The 5735-nt window shown below is 44.3% G+C and overlaps 1 pseudogene; it reads left to right on the top strand.

Moving 5' to 3' along the window:
* The first annotated feature begins 855 nt into the window (after window positions 1-855).
* LOC123158079 (uncharacterized) lies at window positions 856-5396 on the top strand (annotated as a pseudogene).
* Window positions 5397-5735: the final 339 nt, after the last annotated feature.

Genomic DNA, 5735 nt, shown 5'->3' with positions numbered 1-5735 from the left:
GTCAGTATGAGTTTGAAGTCCACCTACCACATTTTCTCACCTCAGATGGAGGTACTCGTAGGACTCATATAAGGCCGACCCCACAAGTTAGTGAGAGATTTAGAGGAATTAGTAACTGAGAGCCCACTTGTCAGTGTCGTCGACGGTCAAGTGAAGTCGACCTACCACATCTCGTCACGCCCAAGAAACATGCCCATCTCTCATGCGTCGCAAAACTCACTCCACCTATCAGGTTATTCTTCTCCTGCACGCAAAAAACGAAGTAGCCTCTCTCTTTCTTTCTCTCTCTCTCCCCCTCACTCTTTCTCTTTTCTCTCTCTCGGAGATTCAAAATCATTGAAGGGGATCGCTGACAAACTGCAGGGAAGCAGATCCCCCACAATTTAGAAAGGTGTGATTTCCGAACAATCAGCGCATAAGATTCGGCAATCAAAGGTTAGTAAAAAATTATCAACGCACCTTTTGCGTGGCGATTCCTGATACACGAGATTCAATTCGTTGATGAATTTGTTGTGGTCGGGATTCATAGAATAAAACTGTTTAGTTTTACACTGTAGCTTTGATTTGAGTTTGTTTTTTGTTTTGTATCCTCTCGTCCTTGTAATACGAGGTTGTTACTTTTGTTAGGTTTCATGGTTATCTTTGTGTTAAGTGTTGCACAAGCAAATTAGCATCAGAGGATCTCACTTTGGTTGAGGTTGTAGTTTAATTAAAAATTAATATATGTATATATTTATATATGTTAATTATATAGAACTAAAAATATATCTCTGTTGATATCGACTTCGAAAAGTTTCAACACTGATACTACAGGTTTATAACCTTTATATTTATTACGCCTCTTTTTCGGGGCAGATGTTCAGGAGTGCGTCATCTGGTCAGGACAACAGGGACAGTCGGTCTTTGAACGACATCGGCAAGGATTATGGGAGGCAGGTAATAGTAAGGCAGTTGAACATTAGTGTTTGGTCTTTTATTTCTGGGACGTTTGCTGTCAAGGTGTCACCACTGAGAACACCAAATAGTAGATCATTAACAACAACAAAAATGATTTATATATCCTGGATGAATGTTGTAATATCTGTTTATCCTATGCATCTACTCTGAAGTTGAGTATCGAGAGGTGGAAGAAAAAAAATTACTACAAAATGAGAAGAAGATCAAGGATGCAGATGCTGTCAAACACGCACATGCCATGCGGGCTGGAATAATTGGAGTCAAGAGTGAGATACAAGTTCTTGGCAAACGCCCCAACCAGGAGCATGGTGTGCAACAGACACCTGCCAAGAGGAGCATTCTAAGCACCAGAGACTCCACTAAGCAGATTGTGCAGGTAACGACGAAAACTTCAAACGCTGGTCTTAACGTACGTGGAAGTTTTAGTCGCACGTGCCTCTAATTATTTTTTGGTTTGAAGACACAGATGCCCACAAAGGCGCAGAGCGGGCGTTGTGACGGACCAGCGTTTGTAGGCGGTCATAATGAAGAGGTGCAGGGTAACAGAATTTCCTTTGATGCAAGCAGAAGGATCATTGGCAACAAAAGCATTGGTGTTCAAGGATTCGGTACGGTTTGCACAAGCAAGAAGAGCCCAACGACAAAATCAAACATAGGAGCAATAAGCTCTACCATACAGCAGCATCAGAAAGCAATACAGGTGACAGCATATACGAATGTGCAACAACATTTAAATCAAATGTATATTTTTTTGTGAGCATTTTTTTCTTTGTTTTTGTCTGGTATATTTAAATTGCAGTATCTTCCACAAGCAGGTGTACGAGGAAGGAAGCAAGTATCGCGGTAGTCCACGAATCGATGAAAACATAAGGCAAGGTCCGTTGGAAGGATCACCTGTGGCGTTCAACATGAGGGGTCCTTCCAAAGGATCTCCGATGGCATTCAAAATCGTCAGCGAAATCACCAATGCACGGAGCTTGTCACCAAGATTTGCTGGACAAGAGAGGCATGGGAAAACAAAGGTGACGTCGGAACTATGCTTTTCCAATTCAACACACAAACAGTTTTATGGGAGAACAGGGTAAAGTGGAAAACAGGAGGACGGTTGTCCGTCTTGTACGGCTGTATGTGCAGTTGTTCTTTTATATAGGATGTTGTTGTGCCTCTCCGGTTGTATGGTGTAAACAGAAGCACATCTGTGCCTCTTTGTGCAGATGTGTGTGTAGCATGGTCACATTCGTGCTGGGTAATGTGAACAGTGCCTCTGGTGTACCGCTTATACTCGGTGAAGAGGCACGGGTCTGGTTTTGGTATACCAGATGAGCCCTGATGAGTCATATAAATCTTTTGTTTAGAAATAATAAAAATGCATATGCTGCTCTGGACATCTAATTATGTTTCTTGCCATGTGTTCAGGATTTGGCGGAGGGGATAACAGATGAGGGAAAGAAATATCATAGTTCTCCATCCATTTCGAAGGAAACGCAACGTTCATAGCAGCAAGTAGTGTATAGTGCCAGCATGGATTGCATGGTAGAAGCAGCATAGTCCCTTGGTTGCACGAGTGCCGAAGAAACAGGGAGCAGCATTACACAATGCAACATTGGATAGGCAGACTCATTTATGGATTTGGCCGTGCCATGCAGAAACGACGCTGCTGCGTGTGACAAACAACAGAGCAGCAGCAGCTCCGCTGTAAGTGGACCTGTGGCTGGCGATGAGACTGATGTCGTCAGAAGTGAATGCGATCAGACGAACGAAGACACGGTAGACAGAATCATCATGGCGCCGCCGACCATTGTAGAGAAAGAAATGGACGACATGTTTAAAGAAGGCATATACCCAACGATTCAGGAGGTCACCGAAGCGCTCGAACCAGAGGGTGGTATGGTATTCGGATCATTGGATGAGTGTTTTTTGTTTTTCTGCAGATATGCTAGAAAGGTTGGCTTTGCTGCCAAGCGATCAACGAGCAGAAGATCGACATATGATCAGCAGCTTGACAAGCAGGTGTTTCAGTGCACCAAGGAAGGGCAGAATAAAACAACTGAGAGACATGTTAAGGAGAGAAGGAGCAACTGCTTGATCCGGACAAGCTGCCCAGTCCAAATAACAGCCAAGAGGGATACAGATAGGAGGAAATGGTACCTGAAGAACGTGCGTCTAGAGCACAACCACCAGCTTCACCCATCTGATTGGATGCTGAAGTTCATGAGATGCTATAAGAAGATGACACCTCAGGAGAAATTCTTTATACAAGTGCTGCAGAAGGCGAGGTTAGAACCAAGGAAGGTTATGCAGATTTTTACTGCCATGGGGAAACCGAGGCGAGAAATTATGTTCGACATGATTGACATAAGCAACATTGCATGCCGGGACAGGGCTGGAGAGCGCGGCACTGATATCGCAGACACCATGAAAATGTTTGCTGATATGCAGAGGCGGAGGCCGGGATTCCACCATGTGGAAGAGACAGAGAACAATGTAGTGCGCAACCTGTTCTGGACAGATTCCTTGTGTAAGATGAATTATGATCTATATGGAGATTTCGTGTCTTTTGACACCACATTCTCTACGAATATATATGGCTTGCCATTTGCACCAATTATAGGTGTCGACAACCACGGGTCGACTGTCCTGTTTGGAGTAGGCCTTTTGAAGGATGAGAAAATAGGGTCATTCAAGTGGCTCCTAAGCACGTTTGTCGAGGCAATGGGAGGTAAAGAGCCGAAATACATAATAACAGACCAGGACCAGGCGATGAAGACGGCAATAAAGGAAGCTCTTCCGAGGACGAGGCACAGGTTCTACTGGTGGCATATTAGGAAGAACTTGAAGGAAAATAACGCAGCAGTGTTTGCGCAGCACCCAGGGATGTCTGATGATATATTTCGAATCGTCAAAAACTCACTAGATCAAGACGAGTTTGAGCGTGCCTGGAAAGCAGCAATTTCTCTGCACAAGGCGGAAGGCAACAAACACCTGAACACGCTATGGGAACTCCGAAATTTTTGGGTGCCGGCCTACTTCAAGGACTGTTTCTATCCTTTCTCGTCAACAACCACTCGCAGTGAGAGCACGAATTCGATGTGGAAGAATTACGTCGACCACAAGGACACTATAAAAAGGTTTGTTAATGCATATCACACGATTCAGCAAAATTGCCTCGCCACGCTTGACAAGAAAAGACACCGAAAAGAAGAGAAGGCGCCATCACTAGAGACGGGTTTTCCGATTGAAAGACAAGCAAGTCAAGTATACACGAATGAAATTTTCAGGAAATTCCAGCTGGAGCTACGGAACCGGACTTACTTCAAGTGCTCTGACCTGGCAAAGGGGAGGCAGTATTTTTTTAAAAAGATTATTGAACCTGGAGAAAAAGTGTGGAAACCATATCCGGGCGAGGAATTTGACAGGTTTGAGTTCAGGGTAGATGTGGATGAGAAAAAAGAAATATACAGTGGCAGCTGCAAGAAAATGAGTAGGGATGGCATTCAGTGCTGCCATGTGCTTAAGGTGATGGACCAAACAGGCATGATCGATCAACTTCCAAAATCCTTTGTCATCCCCAGATGGACCAGGAATCTATCAGAGAGTCTGAAAGTTCTGTCTACAATTCAAGGTGATAGCATGACCATACAAGACGATGAAATTATGAGATTCGGCCTCGCTTACGCTGAGTTGTCGGATATCTGTTCAAATGCTTGCAGAAAAGAGAAGGCATACCGTGTGCTGCGTGAGTGTACGGTAGATATGAAAATAAAAGTCATGGCGGCACTTGCCGAGGAACCAGACACAAGCATTCTTGCCGAAACTCTCAAGAACCCTCCCATGAGTGGCTCAAAGGGTATGAAAAAAGGAGATCGAATCAAAGCTGGTTCTGAGAAGAAAGAAAAAGGCAACAAAGCCGCATCCAAGTGCGGCCGTTGTGGAGTAAAGGGTCACAGGAAAACAAACTGCCCGGATAACCCAGAAGTCTAGGAGAGGATGAGGATTGAAGAGGAAAAGAGGAAATCGCAGCAGGAGAAGAGAGCAAGGTCAATGAAATGGCCGACAACACCGACAACACCATCGAGGACATCAAACGGCTCAGGACAATGCACTCCAAGCCCAGGAGGAAGATGTCAGACGCCAGCAACTCCAACGACCCCACTGACAGCAGGGAGCATTTACCAAAGTCTTGCATCTACGCCAGAATCAAACATCACACAAGCCAGGCACACAGAATGCATGCAGGGAAGCCCAGGACAAGGCACGGAATCTGCACAGTCCATTTTCAGAAAGGAAAGGTCTGAGTGGAGACTTTTTGGTACCGGAGAACAGTACAAATAGAAAAATTAAAAGGTAATAATGCAGCTTAAACAGGACGTAAGCAAAAAACAGTGATGACCGCAATCTTTCGCTTTGTTTTTATGTATGAATATTAATTTTACAGGTAAATAGGTTGAATAGCTACGCAGAAGGGTGGGGTTGCACAAGGGTCGAGAAGGAAGAATGGATCGCTGAACATTCAAAAACAAGGCCGCACGTGGAGCGATGAAATAGCAAGCAATTGGTGGGGAGGGCGGGCGGTTGTCGATTGTTTATTTTCTTGTGCTATGGTTATAAGAACGACTTGTAAGTTAATTTGCTGCAGTTATAGAAACAAAACAAATTTAAATAAGAACGCCTTTTGCTTCTTTATGTATTTTTTACTCGGCGGACAAAAATATCAGAGGCACAGGTTTCCTTGTTATTTTCCGCAGCCGCGTCGGTTTCTGAACGTGGATGTTGTAAGC

This window comes from Triticum aestivum, chromosome 1D (assembly GCF_018294505.1).
Source record: "Triticum aestivum cultivar Chinese Spring chromosome 1D, IWGSC CS RefSeq v2.1, whole genome shotgun sequence".
In the NCBI taxonomy this organism is placed as follows: Eukaryota; Viridiplantae; Streptophyta; class Magnoliopsida; order Poales; family Poaceae; genus Triticum; species Triticum aestivum.
The sequence above is the reverse complement of the archived record's forward strand: the minus strand, read 5'-3'. Positions and strand labels throughout refer to the sequence as shown.